This window comes from Carettochelys insculpta, chromosome 3 (genome assembly GCF_033958435.1).
Source record: "Carettochelys insculpta isolate YL-2023 chromosome 3, ASM3395843v1, whole genome shotgun sequence".
NCBI lineage: Eukaryota > Metazoa > Chordata > Testudines > Carettochelyidae > Carettochelys > Carettochelys insculpta.
Window position 1 is genome coordinate 8,497,433 of NC_134139.1, and position 22,331 is coordinate 8,519,763.

Here is a 22,331-nt window from a genome sequence, read left to right on the forward strand (position 1 = left end):
AGCCTCCTCAGCTGCCGGGAGCAGCTTGGTGCTGAGCAGGGCCAAAGTCAGACAGCAGCCTGTCCCCCTTCCCCTGCAGCAGCTGTCTGCCTGCTTCTCCGTTCCTAGTGCAGTTCTTTGTTCCCTAAATGCAGCTAAAAGCATCTGACGAAGCGGGTCTTTGCCCACGAAAGCTTGTGCTCCAAAATATCTGTTAGTCTATAAGGAGCCACAGGGCTTCTTGCTGTTTTTAAATGAAGCTGCTCACTCAGCTGTCAGACGCTTCCCAGAGCCTTGAAAGGGGAGGCATGCATGACTGCAGGGCAGCACAGCCACGAGCAGCGCCGTGACAGCTAGGCATTGTGGGATACTGGCTGAAGCCATTTCTGTTGACAAAACAAATAGCAGAGTCCACTCTGGCTCTTTGTGGAGAGTAAGGGGAGGGGAAAAGAAAAAAAAAATCTCTTGTAGGGTCGGAAGGTTTTTGTTGCAGAACCTGGGTGTTTTCCCCTGAAAAAAGTCACATGGCAGTGTGTGTGCGCTGAGGCTGGGCCTACATGGAGCCGCTCACCCAGCAGCTCCAGGCTAATAAGCAGGCTCGCAATGGCAAATGGCTGCTCCTTAGCATATTCCCGCTAAGAAGTTGGTGACAGAGGGGGTTTTTCCCGGCAGAGGCACGTCCCCACGGCCTCTTTATTGCTGCCACCCCCCCTCGCCAAGAGCAAGCTCTCATGTGGTTATGCTAATGTGCTGTGTGAATATGCTAACGAGCAGCCACTTGCAGTTGCGAGACTGCTCATTAGCATGGAGCTGCTGGGACAGCGGCTCTGTGTAGACCCAGCCTGGCTGTTTTGTTGCCAAGACAGTTTTTGTTGAGAAAACCTTGTGGTGTAGACAAAGCCTCCAACTTCCACCCCCCCAGAGTGGCCTTTACACTAGCACTTGCCAGAACAAAGCTTTTCTCACTGGGGGAGGAATGTGGGAGCTAGGCACTTGAGCGTGGCAAAGCTTCACACTCCCGTTGCCAGTGTAGACAAAGCCTAAGGCACCTCTCTCTCCCGTGCATTGGATGGAAACTTAGGCACCAGGCTCACGCTTGGTGAGTTGCAGAGAGGTTTCTAGGCTTTGTGCATTCAGGCCCCACCTTTGGCCTCTAACCTTACAGAAAAGTTTCTAAAAAATGAATCCAACTGCAGGGTCCATTGAGCGTTTCCACAGGAGCACTGTGGTCATGTTGGCTCCCACTGCCTATCCACCAGCACCACTCCCCACAGGTTCAGTGACAGGCACTGTGACTGAGTCACCGGCTATTGTGCCGTAGCTTGGAGGGCTGAGGCAAGGGCTGCCTGGCACGGTGGGATTTTGCAGGAAGCCAAGGAACTCGGTTACAATACATTATTTCCTGCAGGGAGGGACCCCACCATGCAGGAAGGCATCAGCATTTTTTCAGCACTCGTCATCTGTATTTTGCACGGCCCCGCTGATGCTGGCTGCTGTATTTCATACACGTCTCTGCTGTGCAATGGAAGGTGGGCATGGCACTGACGCAGCACTTTGCCTCCAACTTTACCTGGACTCCTGTGATCAACACAGGCTGCTCCACAGAAGCACAACTGCACCAATTAGCTGGCACTATTCATGCTTCTATGTTTATGTTTGGAGGAGGGTGGGCAGAAAATGGGCCAAGGAAACTCTTTCCTGGCTTCCTGCTGCTCATTCAATAGTGGATAGTAGGCTGCCATCTGGAAAACATCAGGACATTCATGTAATGGTCTCTGACCTTTGTTGCAGAAGCCCTATGCAGAGATGTGCCCAGGCAGTTTAAGTCCTCTGGTCAGGTGGAGTCTGGAGAAAGCCTAACTCCTAGGAAGAGGCCAAGCTCAACATCCATGTCCGGTACTTTTGAGAGGAGCAAGGGAGAATTATAGCGGCAGGGGGAGAAAAAGACCCTGTTTACTTCAGCTGTATCTACACGTGATCGACAAAACGTTCCTCATTCACAGGTGTTTAAAATCCCCGTTAACGATGAAGTTTTGCTGCAGCAAGTGAAGGAGTAGCACCTCTTTGTCGGCAGGAACGCTCTGCTGCCACCGAGCTGAAACCCCCTGACTGGGGGTGGAAGTATTTTGTCGATAAAAGTGTTAACAAACAGGGGTCACACACACTGGCTTTTAGCGACCGGGCTGGGTCTGCACAGCTGAGTAGCGTAAAACATCCCCTTAGGGTTTGGTGAGCATGTCTATGCTGCAGTTAAAAATACACATCTGGCTCAGGCTGTGAAGCTGTCAATTGTGTAGATGCTGCGGTTGGAAGCTGGGCTCTGGGACCCTGGGATGGGGGAGGTCCTGGAGTTCAGGCTCCAGCCAAGCCTGCACCTCCACAGGGCAGTTAAAACAGCCCTGCAGTCTGAGCCCTGTGAGCCCACATCAGCTGCAGGTTTTTATTTGCAGTGTAGACATGTCTGAGATGGTCTGGTCATTGAGACAGTGATTTGGGCTGCAAGAGGTCTGCTTTCAGCTTCTGCCAATGACTAACTGGCAAATGACTCAGTCCTTTTGTGCCTCAGTTTCCCCTCTGCACACTGGGATGCTACTCCTTTCTTTAGATAGACTGCAAACTCTTTGGGACAGACTGACCCTCACTGTAGATGCATGGCTCCTAGCACAATGGGGCTCCTGATTTGGGTCAAGTTCTCTGGACATAAACTCCCATGTTCAGAGGTTACAAGCTGTAACATGCATTATGAGTATCAGTTGAGAAAGGACGGACCTTTTGCTTGATTTAGGCTATTGTAGTAGTAATAGGCCTCCAATGCCTAACTGAGATTAGGGTCGCTTTTTGGCCAGGTGCTGTACCTGCCTGCCCCACGGAGCTAGCATTCTAAATAGTCAAAGGCGGAGAGGGATAACGAGGTTTCGTTGCCCCACATTACAGACTGGGGACTAAGATATGGACAGCTTGTGACCTGCCCATGGTACTGCAGTAAATCTGTGGCAGGGCCAAGAGTTGAATTTAGATGTCCAGACTCACAGGACAGTGTTTTAATCCCCCCCACTATCCCCTCCAGCACGGGAACCTACATTTTAGTACCATCATCAAGGGTTTGCTCCATTTCCTATATGACTGCATTAATACTTGTTTCAAGAGTGCAAGAACAAGTCATATGCATAAACTCAAGAGTAAGCATTTCACAAGTGAAAGAGCTGGATGTGGCAATTGTTCATAATATGGTCTCTAAAGATAAGAGTTTAAACAGTTACACAAAATAGACTTGGCTCCTTCTCAGGGCCAATAAATCACACACATTCTTTGTCCCAGATTTGCATTCTTTGCCCCTTATCACCAAGAAGCAGTAACTCCATTTTTTGTCCTGGTTTCTCCATGAACTCATGTGATGGCTGATTATGCCACTCCTGTGCAGTTAGCACTTGAACTCTCAAATACAGCAGACAAGATTTTTTTTAAGTGACTAACTTCTGTTGCTTCAATTTTTAGGGCTCTGGTGTGAGATACCATAAAAGGGGCCTGATTCAGTGAAAGAGCTGATCACCCATACTCTGAAAATCTGGCCCCCTGTGCAGGGTCTCAAATGGAACACTCACAAATTTCGGCTTCTAAATCACTAAGTCCTTTGGGAAAATCTCATCTTTGATACTGCTATATTAAAGATTATAGACGGAAAGGCACATTCATGTAAAAAACCCTGTTCTGAATTGCTCCTGATTCCAAAATATTTCTATTGGGCTGTAACAGTCACTTAACCAAATTCATGGGTCAGTTTGGAACTTTTTAGGAGTGTTTGAGCAAAATTTGTGTAGGTTGTTTGGAGTTACATGAGAAAGAGCACATCATGGCTACATTCATGGCTCAGAGAACACGCTCCTTTTTAGACCAGTTACCACAGGGACTAAAGTCTTGTTCTTGGTCCCAGTCTGAGGGGGGTTTTTTGCCTCACTTAAAAACACATCAAAACAAAAAGCAGTCAAGTAGCACTTCAAAGACTAGCAAAATAGTCTTTAAAGTGCTACTTGACTGCTTTTTGTTTTGATAGTGTATAGACTAGCACAGCTTCCTCTCTGTTACCATTAAAACACATCTGACTGTTTTTCCTTTTTCTAGAGTGAAATTTGTTTCATTTTTTTGTTTGCTGGGGGAATGCCCTTCATTATTTTAATATTTTTGCTCTGAAAACTCAAGTAGAGTTGGCTTTTGCCACGTTTGAAGAATTCCCTATAGAAACAGGAGAGAGTGGAATACTGTTCATGCTCATTAAGGGCGGATCCAAAGCCCCTTAACGCCAGTGGATTTCAGGATTCCCATTGACTTCAAGGATCTTTGGATCAGACCTTATTTTCTAGGCTGAGGAGAATACTTAAGTTGAAACCTGCCTATTTCTAAGTTCATCCTATTTTATCCTACCCCCTTCAATAGCTGAAACCATCAACTCTGTGACATCCAAGTACCTGTTGGCTTGGGGAACAAATGCCGGTAGTTGGGGGACTGGATTTGTTTGATTTGAGGTCAACATGGACTTGTGGCTGATGGATTTCATGAGTCCCAAAGGGCCAATGTCAGGGGCACTTTGATGAGCCCTGGGGCCAGAATCCTTGGAGATACATACTCCTGCGCTGTTCTCTGCTTGGCATGGTGGCTAGGAATACAGCCCTCATTTTGACCCCAGCCTATTTGAGGCTTACTTTGAGGATTCTGAACCTGGAGGCTTCTCTCATCACACTGAGTATGGTCACAGTGGGAAGATACAGCCCCTCTTCTGCCCCCAAATCCTGCTGAGTGGGAAATTCCCCCCTGTTCTGCTCCTGTGGAAACACAGGTATTCATCACCTTACTGGCAAAGCCACAATCTAGCCCTCAGATGTTAGAGATGCCAAAGACTCATTTAGGCCAGGTGGTTCATCTCCCTGCTAATGCAGGATTGTTCCCATTGGTGTGTTCTTGGGAGGAAGGGGAACTTTGTCCAAATGTAATTCCATATGATTCAGACAATGTAGGCTGCAGCAATTCTCCAAGAAGGACTGCATTTTTGGAGTTTAATGTACCCAGCCTACACAGATGCATACTTCAGATCAGATTAAAGCTTATCTTATGTGTGTTTAGAATGAGGTAGGATGTGAAGCTGTCAAGTGGTGTCACACGCTTGTGGGGGAGATGAAAAAAATGCTACACATCACATTTGCAATTGTCAAAGTATCTCACGTGGGATTATAAGATTTTCAGCTGAAATTTGCTGACCAGATCAGTGGCACACAGAAGGGTGGAAACCTGGAGCAGGAGAATGGATGCCCATCATTTGTAAAGCATCATGAGTAGATATAAATGCACAGGAATTCCTAATACAATGCTTCTGTGTTTGTATGCTTTTGCCTGGTGAAAGATTTAACGTGTAATTGCCTGTGCACGTCATACCAGCCTTTGAAATTTTCTAGAAACCAGCTTTTAATTCAGTGACACTGATCATAGAATCTTAGGGCTGGAAGGGACCTCAGGAAGTCATGCAGAGGTCAGTATCAGTGTTTGAGGTGAGAGTCACAGCTTTATATAGCTTTTGCATATTTCTAATGAGAGAAAGAAGTGGTCCCACAAGAAATGGTGGAGACAAAGATCACAAACTAGTCCTCATCGCTGCGCTGGAGAAAAGTGAAAAGCAAGTTACACGTTTTACCACACACGTCACACCAAGAGTATGACAAACCGATTTGACCCTTAATCTCATCAAAGGTGCTTCTCAACATAACTACTGGATTGCCTGTAACATCAACTGTGCAAGAGTCTGTACAGAAAATACCACATATGGTAAAGAACAAATGGAGAGATTGCTGAGATGCACTTGCCTCTCGATGTGTAACTTCAACCCAGTCAAATCTCTCATCAAAATATAGCCATACAGACCAAATTTAAGTCTGGCAAGGTAGGGACTATCACAGAAGCTATTTAGTCTATCAGACCAGAAATTGTTTTCTGATGAGCCCAGTCCTTAGCAAGTTGCAGAGATGTTTCCATATCAACTGCTCATAGGCACAGGTCCTGTTGAGTGACTGTCCCTTTTCCATGCTGATGGAACAATGAGAAGACCAGACACATTAGGACACTTGCTGGAAGCTCAAGCTGAAAGAAGCCATGAGCTAAGAGCAGACAACAAAGAAACTGTAATGTACCTGGAGACAAGTTCCACACATTCAGTGAATTAGCTGCTGAATATTTGATGCAATTCCTAAAGGGATTTGACAAAGCTAATTCTGTAATCAAAATCTGATGGGTAGGACAAAAGGATCTCTGGGACTCCTGTGCTGTCTTTCTGCAGTTCAGGATCTGAGATTGGATATTAGAAATACCAAGTGGTTGATGGTGTCAACGAGCAGTCACTTGTAAAATTCCTGGGTGAGTATATGGTTCAAAACACAGCTGAGTGTAGGAGCACACCCATCATGAATACTCTTCCTTGCTGGAGGCTTTTCCCAATGATGAAACGGTGAAAGTCCATCAGCAGCAGAGATGTTGAAGAAACCCAAGATTTGTACAGAGTTCAAGAGGAAGTCAATACCAGGATGCTTCTGCATGCTGTATGTGCCAATATGTATTTTGGATCTCCTGGTGTCAAGGGTGCCATAGTAATTAGTTACCAGACACGGATGTGTTGCTTTCCAAACATGGAACACACAAATAGCATGTAGTGGTGCCTGTTTCAATCCACAACTGACAAGTGTCGCTTTAGACATGCGCGAGCAATTTGTGATGCACTCAGTCCTCACTTCTGCAACATACTTCCTGCTGTCTACGCACAAATGGGATGTGACTGTGTCATCTCTATTTGATACTGGGATGGGGGGAAGATTGTGCCACCCATTACATGCACTGAGAAGTACCTTACTCAGTAAGGAGAGCCACAGAAACAAGTTGTACTGCATATGGGCTTCTCCACTTGGGTAAGGGATGCCGGATTTTGGCCACCAGTGAAAACAAACTGAAAACATTGTTCTACCAGTTAAGCCCTTGGTTTCTGCTCCATATTTCTTTGATGCATAAGAAGGTGAATATCTGCCTAAGGAAGTCACTTTAAATTTCAACAAGCTTCCCCAAAGGCCCAGAATCTGCTGGTCTATGCTGGGAAATATTTCACTGTAGCCGTGTCTACACGTGCACACTACTTCGAAGTAGCGGCACTAACTTCGAAATAGCGCCCGTCACGGCTACACACGTTGGGCGCTATTTCGAAGTTAACTTCGACGTTAGGCGGCGAGACGTCGAAGCCGCTAACCCCATGAGGGGATAGGAATAGCGCCCTACTTCGACGTTCAACTTCGAAGTAGGGACCGTGTAGTCGTTGCGCGTCCCGCAACTTCGAAATAGCGGGGTCCACCATGGCGGCCATCAGCTGAGGGGTTGAGAGACACTCTTTCTCAAGCCCCTGCGGGGCTCTATGGTCACCGTGGGCAGCAGCCCTTAGCCCAGGGCTTCTGGCTGCTGCTGCGGCAGCTGGGGATCCATGCTGCAGGCACAGGGTCTGCAACCAGTTGTCGGCTCTGTGTATCTTGTGTTGTTTAGTGCAACTGTGTCTGGGAGGGACCCTTTAAGGGAGCGGCTTGCTGTTGAGTCCACCCTGTGACCCTGTCTGCAGCTGTGCCTGGCACCCTTATTTCGATGTGTGCTACTTTGGCGTGTAGACGTTCCCTCGCAGAGCCTATTTCGATGTGGTGCTGCGCAATGTCGAAGTTGAACATCGACGTTGCCACCCCTGGAGGACGTGTAGACGTTATTCATCGAAATAGCTTATTTCGATGTCGCTACATTGAAATAAGCTATTTCGATGTAGGCTTCACGTGTAGACGTAGCCTGTGTGTGAGTTCTCCCCTCCAGGATAAGACAGTACTTGGCATGAGTAAGAGTGGTTGAATTTGGCTGTAAGGAAGATCCAAGCAAAGGGTGGATACATTGTTTAGAACAATGTTAGGCCAGATTCTCATCTGGTGTAAATTGGCATAGCTTCCTGGATATCAAGGGATTTATTGCAATCTATTCCCATGAAGGATTTGGCATGTAACCCTTTCACTTGCCACCCAGTCTAGCAGGACTCTCTCACACACAACTCCAGTCTGTGTTCTGTGCGTGAAAGGGCTTTGCATATTGTCTCGCTTCTACCTTGTGTCTCACTTGAACATCGGAGAGTTGTGTTAGTTCCATGCACTGCAGAGTGCTTAATGAACTTTAGTGAAACTAAAAGCAACGAGTGGGTGAACGATGAAATTCATTCACAGAACAAGCCACTGGTGATTGCTCTTATTGGAGTCCCATGTGGTATTGCCAAAAGCCCTGAATCTGGGTTGGTATATAGATGCATCACCCGGAAAATAACATCAGAATGCCCACAGCGGGTCAGGCCAAAGGTCCATCTAGTCCAGTATCCTGTCTTCTGACAGTGGCCAGTGCCAGGTGCCCCAGAGGGAATGAACAGAACAGGTAATCACCAAGTGATCTCTCCCCAGTCAACCATTCACAGCTTCTGACCATGGCTAGGGACACCATCCCTGCCCATCCCAGCTGATAGCTATTAATGGACCTATCCTCTATGAATTTATGTAGCTCTTTATTGAACCTTGTTAAAGTCCTGATCTTCATGACATACTCCGGCCAGGAGTTCCACAGGAAGACTGTGTGTTGTGTGAAGCAATACTTCCCGTTGCTTGTTTTAAACCTGCTAGCTATTAATTCCGTTTGGTGATCCCTAGTTCTTGTGCTATGGGAACAAGCCAATAACTTTTCCTTATTTACTTTCTCCACACCAGTTGTGGTTTCATAGACCTCTGTCATATCCTCTGTTAATCTTCTCTTCTGTAAGGTGAAAAATTCCAATCTTACATGTAGTACCCAGAGGCACTGCGACCTCATCTGCGGTGAGTGAAGTCTCTGCTCTACAGCCTCAGCGGAAAGCCAGCTGGCCTTTATCTCGTGTGGTAGAGTGCAGGGCTTTAGACTCTATGCTTGCAGGTTTTATCCCTGGGGCTGGCAACCCAGGTCTGTCGGTGTTACATTACCAATCTCTCCTCATGTGGCACCCATTCAACAGGCCTAATCATTTTTGTTGCCCTCTTCTGAACTTTTTCCAGTGCCAAGGTATCTTCTTTGAGGTGTGGCAACCACAGCTGCACGCAGTATTCAAGATGTGGGCGTACCATGGATTTCTAGAGCAGTAATGTGATAGTGGTGCAATTAGTCGGTGCACAGTACTCCTTTGGCTAGTGCGGAGAGAAGCTATGCTGTGGCTGTGAATTCAAGATTCCCCTAGAGCCCTGGTTTCCATTAGAAACCAATGCTTTCACCAACAGCAGGAAGTTCCAGGGATGGCAGCAGGTCTAAGCCTGTAGCCCTAGTCTGGATCAATGCAGCTGGCTTGGCCCTGCTTAGAGGGGGCAGTCCCCAAATTACCCTGGGAGCAGCACAGTGAAAGAACTAAGACAGTTCCCATCCGGCTTGCTCAGCGACCTAGCTAGCCTAGCCCTGCTGCAAATTATGACCCTCCCTGCCCAGACTTTGCTGTGACAGCTGGCCGACAGGGAGGTAGGGGTCTACATCCTCTGTACCCCTTCCATGTGCTTGGGATAGACTAGTGGGCGGGCAGGGCCTGCGTACTCCTGTATATACGCAGTCCATGCAAGGGCATCTGGAGAGATGAATGGAGAACAACGGTATCATGTCTGTTTAAGAGCACTGCTTATTTGCATCCCCCCCCCACTTCCCCACAGCACCGCCACATTGCCCTTTCAGGGCAGACTCCTCCTGTCTGCTATGATAAACATGTCTTGTAGGCATCCATTGTTTGATCCCCTGACTGCAGGACTAGCTGACTCAGGGCTTTGGGGGCTGAGGTTAATGGCATTTTTTGCTCTGTTGAGACTATCCTGAGAACACTGGCACCAAGTGATCAAAATAAGCATTGTCTGAAGAGGAACTCGTAAGATATATTGTGCTGCAGCCTCCACTGAAGAAATGCTGCTGTGGCCAGGTTGTTTTAATTGTTTCTACTCAGACACCTGTTGGTTGGTCTTCTTTTAAAGGAGTCAGATGTTTGTAAGGGCCAGAAATACTTGACTACTTTGCCAATGGATCTGTTTATAGTAACTTTCTTTTTCAAGCGCATGGGGCAAATGCTCAGCTGGTTGAAGTGACTGGAACTAAGCTATGCATAATTTATACCAGCTGAGGGTCTGGCCTCTTTGTCTGAGTGTGATAGGGTTGTCCAGCCAGGTGTTTCCTGCAGAGAAAAGTGAGCTGTATTCAGGCAGAAATGGAGCCCCTTGCCCCAACAGGCGAGCCTCCACACAAAATTCTGGCTTTCCCCAGCTCCCCAGGATGGTTACAGGTTGAGGTCACCTTTCAAGGAAGGATGGCCCAGAGCTTGGATTAGTAGCCTCAGACTTGTGACAGCCAGATTCAGTTCCTTCTTCTGCCACAGATGGGAAAATCACTTGGGGCTTATCTACACTGGGACAGCCAGGAAAGTTAAGCTGAATTAACTGAAGGGCTAAAAGTGAAATGGATTATTTAAACCACATGGAAGAGTGTTGTTCACACAGTGATTTATACCCGCTGGCCTGGAAAACTAGAATCACACAAGGGAGGTGGTTTCTAACCCTGGTACACGTTTAGAGTGGGGTTGGTGGTTGAGTTATTTGATGTTGGGATCAATATCACATCTGTTTATTTAATGGTGAACTTTCAAAACATTGTCACACGTGTGGAGGGAGCGCTCCTAGTGGAGACCAGTAATTAAATAGGCTTGTTTTCAGTAGAGACCTAGGGCCAGGTTCTCATTCATGCTAAGGCTGCTTTATACTGGGGTCTTGCAGGGAGTGTAGTATTCTTGTCCTCTTCAGGTTCCACTATACTGCCAGCGCAGTGTAAAAGCATCTTAGGGCTGGTTTTGCTGCAGTTTGGATACAGATTTAATGATTTCAGGTAGGGTGTGATTGTCTCCAGGTTGTAGGGGTCTAACTCTTTTGGTGACGTGAATGCCATTATATTGGAATTAAGAGGTTTTTCTGACAGAGCTTATTTCCCTTTGCTTATGGGGCTTAGCTTGCCAGGTACAAACACCTATATACTGGGATAAGTGTGTCCACCATGCGAAGGGGGTTGTGCTCATTTGGCTATCTCAGTAGCGGTAAAGTGGTACAAGTGTTGTGTGTAAACAAGCCATTAATGTAAATGAGAATTAGGCCTCTAATATTTATAATGGAATTTTAAGTCCACTGAAAATGGGAATTTCAAATGGAGAGACTGATGTCAAATACTTGAGGCTTGAGCGGTGCTGGGTGCTGATGCCTCGCAAAGGTCCTAGATAGAAATCACCTTTCAGGGTGTCTCTAGTAACTCTTGGCTTTTTAAAACCCCCTCCCGCAAAACCCTCAGTAACTGCGCAGGATGCTGACGAGAATCCAAACAGATTTGAGCGGGGGACAGCAGGGACAAGGCAGTGCCCCCTGCTAGCCCGCTTTGCAAGATGCTTTCAGAGACATCGGGGCAGCTGCCAACCATGGTCCCTGAAAGAGCTCTGCAGATAAGCATCTGGATCCTGCAATTGTTATGCGAAGAGGAGAAACAGGAGGAGTACCATGGGGAAGAATAAAAGCCACTCCCATGATCAACACTCCCAGAATAATGATACTAGAAAGTGGTGTTGTTTAAACTCACTGTAACAAACCATCTGACAGAGAGAGGAAGAAAATACTTACTGTTAATCCATTTGTTGTTGAATGCTCAATAACAACCCCCTGATCCCTTAACAGTGCCGTCATCTCCAGTGACTTGATCAGAAAATGTTTCATTTGGGCTACGTCTACACGTGCAGCCAACATCGAAATAGGCTATTTCGATGAATAACGTCTACACGTCCTCCAGGGCCGGCAACGTCGATGTTCAACTTCGACGTTCCTCAGCCCAACATCGAAATAGGCGCTGCGAGGGAACGTCTACACGCCAAAGTAGCACACATCGAAATAGGGATGCCAGGCACAGCTGCAGACAGGGTCACAGGGCGGACTCAACAGCCAGCCGCTCCCTTAAAGGACCCCTCCCAGACAGAGTTGCACTAAACAACACAAGATACACAGAGCTGACAACTGGTTGCAGACCCTGTGCCTGCAGCATAGATCCCCAGCTGCCGCAGAAGCAGCCAGAAGCCCTGGGCTAAGGGCTGCTGCCCACGGTGACCATAGAGCCCTGCAGGGGCTGGAGAGAGAGCATCTCTCAACCCCCCAGCTGATGGCCGCCATGGAGGACCCAGCAATTTCGACGTTGCGGGACGCGGATCGTCTACACGGTCCCTACTTCGACGTTGAACGTCGAAGTAGGGCGCTATTCCTATCTCCTCATGAGGTTAGCGACTTCGACGTCTCGCCACCTAACGTCGAAGTTAACTTTGAAATAGCGCCCGGCACGTGTAGACGCAGCTTTGATGTCTTTTTGTCCTTAAAGCTGCAAAACCTGAAAGCACGAGACTGCAGGAGTAGCTCTGGTTGTTTTTTGCTTTGTTTGTTCCAGAGAAGAGCTTGACAATGTGCAAGTGAGTATATCGTAAATTCTCAAACCTCTGAAGACAAGTAATGAGAGACCAAGTTTATTACTTTTTTTAAAACAGATCTCATGATTGCTGCAGCCTGACCCAAGATGTTTTGAATGGGTGGGGTTGGTTGGGCTGTGCTGAGCAGCCTTCAATCTTTCTGGTGATTAAAGATCAATCAGAAGTGATCAGCCAGGAAGTGTAATGAGATTCTCTGAAGTGCAAAGGGCTGCCATTGTCACCCGCATGGCACTGAGCCTGTATCTTCCCTCCTAAGCTACTCTGCTAGAGGGTGTAAGTAGCCTGGTGTGGATCCATTATATTGTGGGTGGAATTCATCCCTCTTGAGAGAGCCAGAGCATGGCCTGCTGGAGTCTTGCTAATGAGCTCAGAAATGAAGCTTCAATGGGAACAGGCCTTGTTTTGGCTTCCTGCACAAGGATGAATTTCACTGATAGGGCCAGATTCCCATATGCTTACTCCTGTCCAAGATCATCTTACTCATTGGCTGGTTACGCTGACTTCACAAGGATGGCAAGGGCAGCAGGGACATCTTCAGGAAGAAGTCAGGTACAGGTTGAACCTCCCTGTCCAGCACACTTGGGACCTGATTGGTCCCAGACAAAGGAACTTGCCAAACCAGGGGAGGTCCCCTGCCATTCTCCTCTCAGCCGAAGTCCCCACCACCAGATCCACTTCTGACTTGGCCAGCCCCCTTGCCTTTGGTTCAGCTAGGCTGCCAGCCCTGACCAGGCTTGCTGGACTTTGGTCCCCCTACTGCCAGCCCCTGCCCTTCTATTGCAAGCCCCTCTGACAGATGTTTGTCCTACTGCCAGACGCCAGCTCTGGTCCTGGCTGGGCTGCCAGATGCTGGCTTCTCTCCCAGTGGGCTCCCAGCCCTGGGGCTCTCTAGTCCAGAAACATCCGTGGTCCACCAGTTTCTGGACCAGACTGTGCCGGTTTAGGGAGGTACAACCTGTATCACAATTTTGCCCTTTGTTAGTTAAAGTCTAGTTATCTGAGCATATATCAGTGTTACAATAAAAGACCCATGGGAAGTGCAGAGGTGCCCTCTGCCTGCTAAAAGGGACAGGGAACAGTGAGGGCAAGTGGCTTCAGCAGTGCTACCGAACATGCTGTGTCCAAGCCAAGCAGCAAATCTGAAGCTGATGGGGCACATGAACCCCCTTGCTATTCCCTTCTGACCCCCTGAATCTCACAGCCTAGCTTGGTTGACTTGGGCTGTCATGGTTCAGTTTGACTCATATTACAGCCTAGGCCCTGCAGGGGAATAGCTCAGTGGTTAAACTTTTGGCCTTATGAACTCAGGGTCACAAGCTCAGTTCTTGAGGGGTGAAGTAGGTTAAGATTTTATTTTTAATAAAAAAGTCTGGGGTGGTGGTAAGTCCTGCTGTGAGGGCAGTGGACTGGATTCAATGACTTCTTGAGGTCCCTTCTAGTTCTATGATACAGGAAGTCTTTTGACATCTTGCATGGTTTTGTAGCGAGGAAAATATTGTACCTGCTAATAAATTTTAGTCTTTTGTAAGATGCAACTGTGGCAACACGTTTCCTTTGGGGATTCTATAACGACTGTATCCTGCACATTCCTGAATGTGCAACGGGCGAGAGCCAGTCTGCCCAAGTGACTCATAGCTGCCTTAAGGACAAATTTTAGCTACAGCCCAAGCCTCTAGCTCCTCCCACCTGCCCACTCACATCCTTCCAGCCCCCTGCACTCTGTGGCCCTTCTCAAAGCCCTTTGAAGGCAATTAACATCTCTGTGGGCTTCAGCTGTGAAGTATTATTTCCCCCCATGCTATAGACTCAAGAACAGAGAGATTAAGCAACTTGCCAAAAATTGTCACGACACAGATGTTAGATCCAGAAATAGACACCAAGAATTACTAAGTATGGTAAATACATTCAGAGTCGAAGAGAGAATGGGCAGCATTCATTATAACAGGCTTAAGGGTTGCATGGCTCGCTATAGCAAACTATTGTGAGTTGTTTTACAGAGCTCCATTCTGATAGGTGGGGGGGGGCGATGACACCCACTCCCCAATGGGCTACATTTACACCTACTAAGACCATCCCAGCCCCAGTGAGCTTACAATTTAAATAGGAACCCAAAGGAAGCATTATCCTGATTTTACAGATGGGGATTTGGGTCACTTGGCAGTTAAGTGACTTACCCAAGGTCATATTGCAAGTCTGTGGCAAAGCAGGGAACAAAATCGGGTTCCTAGAATCCTAATGCAGTTCCTTCAATACAGGACAGGCTGCCTTTTTCTTCTCCACTTACTGTACAAAGAAGATTGCTGTGTTTGCCAGCTAGCGAATCGGCACTAGATCACTCTTAAGCACTTAACCAAGTCCCCTTCAGAGGATAGCTGGGGATTTGGCAATGAGCTAAACAGTCTTTTGCATGGACACGTCTACAATGCTTACTCTTCCTTAAGTCAATGGGTCTCCTTCCACTGAGGTCAGTAAGCTCTGAATCAAGCTCTGTATCCATCAGTCGTTATTTTGCCCTTGTTCCTTATTGCACCTTAAACCTAAGCCTGGGGGTCTTGTGGAGTAGCCAGTAGCCAGATGAGCTTATTCAGTAGCCAGATGAGTTGCTCAAAGAACCCTTTAACTGGAAGAATTTGTTGGTGTCATTTAGAGCATCCATTGGTAGGGGCTGGTAGAAGTAAGCAGAAGGGTCACTTGAGAACAGCCATGTTGACTCCGAGTATAATAGCTAATTACTCAGCCTTGAGCCAAACAACATGAAAACTCTCTTTTTTTATGACAATAAATTTATTCTGATGAAACCATAATGCTTTCAAGATGTGAGCTGTGTGTTTAAAAATAAGATTGACTCTATATCAGTATGCGCTTTATTTATTCTCTGCAAATTCCTTTCTGTCTTGGCTCGGAGAAATGGATTTCTGTAGGATGAAAAATGCATGGCCAAGCTGCTTTACATACAAAAGACCATAGATCATGCGGTTTGGTAATGTTATACGCTGCAAGTATCTACGTCCCCATGGAGCAGTGAGGTATACGTCGGTTAGCGGGCATTCCTAAATTGCATCCTGCCTCAGTGCATAGACAGAGACATGAACCCTAGTGTCTGACGTTTGCTCAGCTTCCTCTTGTGTGTGTTCACACTTCTGTTGCCTGACTCAGTGGCATTCCTAGGCACAAGGGAAGACAAGCAAATTGGATGAAATTGCACCCTATTTGATGCCACTTGGATGATGCACCTGGACTAGAGCTGCCTTTTAACACACTTTTGGGCTGCTTGGCAAAGCTGCTGCACTTTTGCACGTGTTCATGTGGGGCCCGAGGCAGAGAAGCACTTACATATGTGTGAAAGTTAAAGAACATGTGCAGACCCCTTGGCTGTGGCCCACAAGCTGATTATGAAAGCAAAAGAAGGTGAGTTTTCTTCTTCTCCATGCGGTACAGCCACCATCTGGCCCTGTAACATAAATTGCTCTGACATCCTCCAACTTCTGTACCGCCACGGGGAAATGGACTTCTTTCAGAGCAGTGTTAGTGCAACACACGCTGGCCAGGGCTGAGAAGCATTAGAATTCAGAGCTCAAGGCCAGACTCTCAAATGGTCGACACGTACCTGCAGGATAGATTGCTGTGGGCATGGGTGACGCACTCCATGGGTGCTCTGGGCCTGGTGCAGATTTGGGGGGGGTCAAGTACTCCCCAGCTAGAGGGGAAATCGTCTGGGGTGTCCTTTGAGAGTCTGATTCTGAGCATCACAATGTGGACTGTTAGGATTGTGCACTTTTAAAAACCACCCTTTGTTTAGGTGCTTGAATGGGAGCTGAGTTCTTCTGGTTAAAGATGCTCCTTTTTTGGTGTGCCTATGACAACAAATCTAGGCTATGCAGAGATGCACATCTTGGTGAGGTATAGCAGACTGGTATGTAGATGATAAGGAGGTTCCCTGGTCCTGGATCAGTTAAGAACCCAACCAAGGACACTACCAAATTTCCTTCCAGAGTTAAAGATTATTATTTGCTGGCATGGTGGGGGCTCCAACAGATGCTGCTCAGGGATCAGGGTTCCGTTGTGGTAGGTGCCAAATACACATAACGAAAAGACACTCTTTTGAATCTTGCCGCCAAAGAATTTATAATCTGAGGACCAAACAGCAGCTAAAATGCAAATCCTTTTTCTTAGGAACCGCTCAGACTAGATGATGACTACCCAAAAGCAACCTTCGGCCCCTTCTGTATAAAGGTAGGTCACCAATTAAAGGCAATGGTAGTACTTTCAGCTGTTTATTATCCAGTCAGCAGTAGCCCTAGGCAGCAAAAAATGAGTGTGTTTTACTTCTCTGGCTTTATTAGTGCTCCTGGAAGATGTTAGACTGGCAGCCAGGGAGCCAGAAAACCTCTGTTAACCCACAGAAGCAGCTCAGCACTGGGGGCAGGACATCGGACTTCCCCAGACTGCTTCATCCCGGTGGGGTGAGCTCTTTTCTAGCAGGAGCTCTTCCAGGACAGGGGCAGGTTCTACAGTTCTCCTTCCATTGCCAGTGAGCAGCATCCATGTGGGTAGCTTTTGTGAACTGAACCTCTGTTCAAGAGTTATTGGCTGTCACCACTGGCTCCTGTACTCAAGAGCCACCCAACAGTAACAGCTTTGGCTCACTGCTGAGCTGGGCTAATGCCAAATCAACAAGCCTTTGAACTGTTCATGGGCACACTGGATCAGCTAATGGCAGACTTCAGTATGAAAGTACTTCCCTCCCCGGTAATGTCAGCTCTGTTGTGACAATGAACTAATAGTTGGGGAGGCCACCAGCAAAAGTTCTGCAAAAATTGCCATTTCAGAGGTCTTCATGTTAGATTTGGAGTAAGAACATCCACCTATTATGTGGCTTTCATCCACCGATCACAGAACCCTTCGCGAAGGAGGCCCAAATGGTGGCATTCTCATTTTACAGGTGGGAAAACGGTAGAAAAACAGTGAATGACTGGCACACCATGTCCCAGCTGGCCACCACAGGGCCAGTGCCCTAACCACTAAGCCATGCTGTCTCCCTCATCGCCTGCATTCCTGTGGCCCAGTATTAGAGCTCATGACCAGAGAAGACCCCCACACTCTTCCTATGGGAGTTCTGGTAATAATTAGGGTGAGTTGCACTATGAAAGGTGGGCGGCTTTGCAGTTGCTTGTTACTTACACTGTCCCTCCACCTGCAGTGCTGAAGCTTTTTTGTTCTGAAGAGAAGAGAACAGAAGGAGTGTTGGGGGACCATGCAATATATTCCTGGGAAAAGGAATCTCAGGCAATTTCCCTTCTTTGCTGATGTTCAGGTTTTATACTCTCCTTGTGAGCAGATCAGATGCAATCACTGCGTGGGTTGTTTTGTTTTAATCACCCTAAGACCTGGGTCAGTAAAGTCCCTAGTATAGTATATTATTCCTATTGTGGGAGAGTTTAGGACCCCTCCAAGAGGATTCAGAGCCCTAGGGCGCAAGGTACTGTGCAGACAGGTAAGGAAACAGATGGAACGTGCCCCAGAAAGCTGGCAATCTATTCTAGAGGGTAACTTTTCAAAGCTCCGTTGGATTTTTAATCATGCAACTCCTCTGTGTCAATGAGGGACCAGAAACTAAAACCCATTCATCAGTTTGTACAGGGGCTGGCTTGACAGCACCCTTAAATAGACACGTCGAGCTGGATTGTGATTGCATTGGTGATCACACACCAGGGCTAGACAATGTTGTATTAACCATTCCAACTGCTGAATCAGTCAAGAACAAGAATCCATGAGTCCTGGCTCCAGGCCTCCTTCTCCATTGGTACTGTCGTGTCCAACGATGACGTCTTGAGCTTGCACAGGCTCATCGGTTGTGGACTCGCATGTGGCTGAGGAGTCCAAGCTTTGACCGGCAAGGGCGTTCACAGTGGGGGCAAGGGAATTGTCCTGGCTCTGTTGGTGCGGCTGCTGCTGTTGCTTTCTTCCTCTCACAAGCACCAATGAGGTGTACGTGTCGCTGTTCTTCAAAGTTGCCTCCTTCTCCAATTATGTTTCATTCCACATTCCCTCACTACTAGACACATGAAGGGAGAGACAGGGAGCAATTTTTTTCAGTATTCTTTAAGGACTAGATGCTCCCATCTATGTTCGCACTGAGTCGCATTTTACTTGGGAGTAGTCCCATTGAAGTAAATAGGGCTACTTGCCAAGCAAGGTAATTTCTAATGTAGTTAAAGTTTAGCAAAATCTAGTCTAGAAGGAAGAGAGCCTGTATGCGTTTGTCTTGTTACCTCACTTTTTCTTGATTTGTTGTTTTGGTTTGTTAGTAATAGAGTTAAAACATTACTCAGGCTTCCACATCACTGTTCATTATTTCAAAGACATTATCAGAACAATGAAACTCTTTCTAATAGCCTGGGTCCGTGCACCTTTGTAGCCAGACAAAGTCTCCCCCTTACAATCCAGCTTGCTCACTGCCCCCCCCCCACTGAGAAGCACACAGGGCACGGAAATGGCTGCTGACAGCACAGTCTTTGATGCCCTCATTGAGGCCCAGATGTGCTAGCTCATCGTGACCCTGAGAAGCAGAAAGTACAGATAGAAGGCTAACAGGCCAAACTGTCAACATGAGAGGGGGGGGACCCTCAAGAAATCACCCCAGCTGGCATTGATCGATATGATGACCACACAACCATCCCAGAAGGGGAAGTGCCCCGCCCACACAAAAAGAATGTCCTGTACTCTCAAATTGCTTATCTCCTGTCTTACAAGTGCAAATTAAGTAAGAAATGCCCTTGTAACAAACTGGCGTCACAAAGACAGACCAGTGTGATCTGGCACCATAGATAAGAAAGAGAATACGTAACCCAGAGGGGTATAAAAGGTGGGCCCAGCAGAACTCTAACTCTGAGTGCATTCCACCAACCACCTGCTGGTCGGGTCAGGTGATTGCCTCCCGAGGTCCACTGCTGGGGACGCCCAACCTCGTATTCGTCTTTCCGCGGAATTGAGTGACCGATCCGGCTTGGCTACGCTGGTATCGAGAGACGCAGAGAGGGTAAGATACACCCATGCTAGGTCTCCGACTTTTTGTGCACAGCTAAAGAATTAGAGCTCTGTATCTAGATGTCATTGTGTCAAGATATCATTGTGTTAGATGGTAACAGATATCTTTGTATTGGATTGTAACGTAACTTGTTAACACCTGTACTTTTCTAGCATATAAGAAGTAAACAATAGCCTTTTGTAACCTCATGCTTATAACTGTAGCTTAAATAAACTTGTAACTAGTTAAGCTCTGAGCCTGACCCTGTTATCCTTTTGTCACTGCAACACAGCTGGCACAACAAAAAGAACTTTAACCGTTTGGTTACTACAGCCTGGCCGTGGGTGAGAGTGCTAGGAGCTGCCTGCTCTAACAGTAAAAAACTGGGTTGCTTAGGACCCAGGGGAGTACCTCACCGCACATTACCTGGCCACTGGCTAACAACCTTTCATGACCAGAAAACAGGAATACAAAAGCAAATTGAACAAGTGCATGCACAAAATGGCACAAATGGCAATTAAGAAGCCATTTGTACCCATAAGGACTTGCCAGACACCCACTACATCTGCAAGAGATGCAGCAAGGACTGTCACTCTCGTGTGGGTCTGTATAGTCACAATAGACGCTGTAAATGAAGTCCTCAATTGAAACTTTAAAGGGCGTGATCCATAGCCTATGCAGACTGAAGGATGCCTACTACTACTTCTTTTTGATTCTCTGTACTTACCTATGTCAGTCTGTATTGGAAATGAGATTGATCTGAAGAAGTGGATCTGTCTCACAAAAGCTCGTCACCAAATAAATCATTTTGTTGATCTTTAAAGTGCTACATTTCTGCTGCTTTGTTTTATTTGTACCCACAGTTAACTGATCTGTGCACATAATCAAGGTAGTACTGCAGGTAATCTGGATGTGCAACTGTGTTTGTAGAGTAGAAGGTCAGGTTCAGTATAGCCAATAAATATTCATTCATTGTTAGATCTCATGCAAAAGCTTGCCTGTATCGGACAGAGTTGCATGCATCTTAACTTAGAGATTCATATATTTCAAGGCCAGAAGGGGCTATTATGATCTAGTGTGACTTCCTGAATAACACAGGCCAGGGATTTCACCTGTTGATTTCTGCAGTCAGCTGAATAAAATGTTTGAACTAGCGTATACCTTCTAGAAAGACATTCAGTCTTGATTTGACAGTTTAAGCAATCGTTGGTCAGCTGCTCCAAAAACTAAATAACAATGGTTCTGACAAACAGGGGAAGATGAATGCTGACTTCGTTCGTGCATGGCAGATGCAGTGCTAAGCAATCACTCACTCAGCCTCTGTTTCCAGGTGTTCCAGCTGCAACGCTTTATGCAGAACGCCAACTCCCATGTTGTGTGGGGACTTTCAGTGCTGTGCAACAATCTGAATCCCACCCAAGTTTTTCATTATTGGCTCAACATGCACTCCATGTCACAGCATGTGCCAAGCGGAAAGGGAGGAAGCAAAGTGGAAATTAATTTTGTTATTCCGCATACGCTATGTTTCCGGCCAAACAGAAATGAACACAGACAATCCCTTATGTTGTTCCTGGAGAATTTATTGGGCCTCTTAGAGCAGATCATGAGTTTGAGAGAATCAGTTTCCAGAAGAGAGACAATAGAAAAGTATCCTATAGAGATATAGTCTCATGAGAAAACCCCCTGGTATTACATTAATTCAGACTAGATTGTTTGCAACAAGCTCTGGTGATGTTTAGCTTAGAGCTACATGGCTACAGATGGCAAGATAAGATGTCCATTGTCAGTGTTAAATAATCACTCCTAATTTCTAGACTATTGTGCTGATTCCTTGGAGTGTACTGTCACACAGCTCCAGGGAAAGTGAGCGGCATCATTCAGGATGGTCCAGTGTCCCCGGAGCCTTTCCATTAATGGGAGCACAATGCTTGGAGTTTTACTCTTTTTTTTTTTCCTGGCTTGCCTTGTTCAGCAGAGGCACATCCTCCATCTCCTTGTCACTTGCTCACCTCCATCAAACAGACACATGGCATCTGTAGGAGACTTCTATCTAGATTCATCAGTGTGCTAAGCTTTCTGTCTGCGGCCTCCCAGCTTTTGGAGAAATCAAACTTCCTCTCCCAGGGTCCCATTAATGTTATGTCTCTGCTGCAGAGCTGGCCTGAGTTATCAACATTGGAAGGAACCCCCCCAACTCCCAACTCAGGTGGGGGTGCTCACATGGGCTACGTCTACACGTGCAGCCAACATCGAAATAGCTTATTTCGATGTTGCGACATCGAAATAGTCTATTTCGATGAATAACGTCTACACGTCCTCCAGGGCCGGCAACGTCGATGTTCAACTTTGACGTTGCTCAGCCCAACATCGAAATAGGCGCAGCAAGGGAACGTCTACACGTCAAAGTAGCACACATCGAAATAGGGATGCCAGGCACAGCTGCAGACAGGGTCACACGGCGGACTCAACAGCCAGCCGCTCCCTTAAAGGGCCCCTCCCAGACACAGTTGCACTAAACCACACAAGATACACAGAGCTGACAACTGGTTGCAGACCCTGTGCCTGCAGCATAGATCCCCAGCTGCCGCAGAAGCAGCCAGAAGCCCTGGGCTAAGGGCTGCTGCCCACGGTGACCATAGAGCCCCGCAGGGGCTGGAGAGAGAGCATCTCTCAACCCCCCCAGCTGATGGCCACCATAGAGGACCCAGCAATTTCGACGTTGCGGGACGCGGA

General features: G+C 47.1%; 1 long non-coding RNA gene across 1 annotated transcript in view; it reads left to right on the plus strand.

Annotated features, from left to right (window-relative positions):
* LOC142010183 (uncharacterized) overlaps nt 1–22,331 on the plus strand; it is a 96,981-nt gene that overhangs the window by 56,684 nt on the left and 17,966 nt on the right. The window contains exon 4 of the long non-coding RNA XR_012644715.1: nt 16,745–16,804. This is a non-coding gene — a long non-coding RNA (uncharacterized LOC142010183). The remainder of the gene's footprint in view (nt 1–16,744; nt 16,805–22,331) is intronic.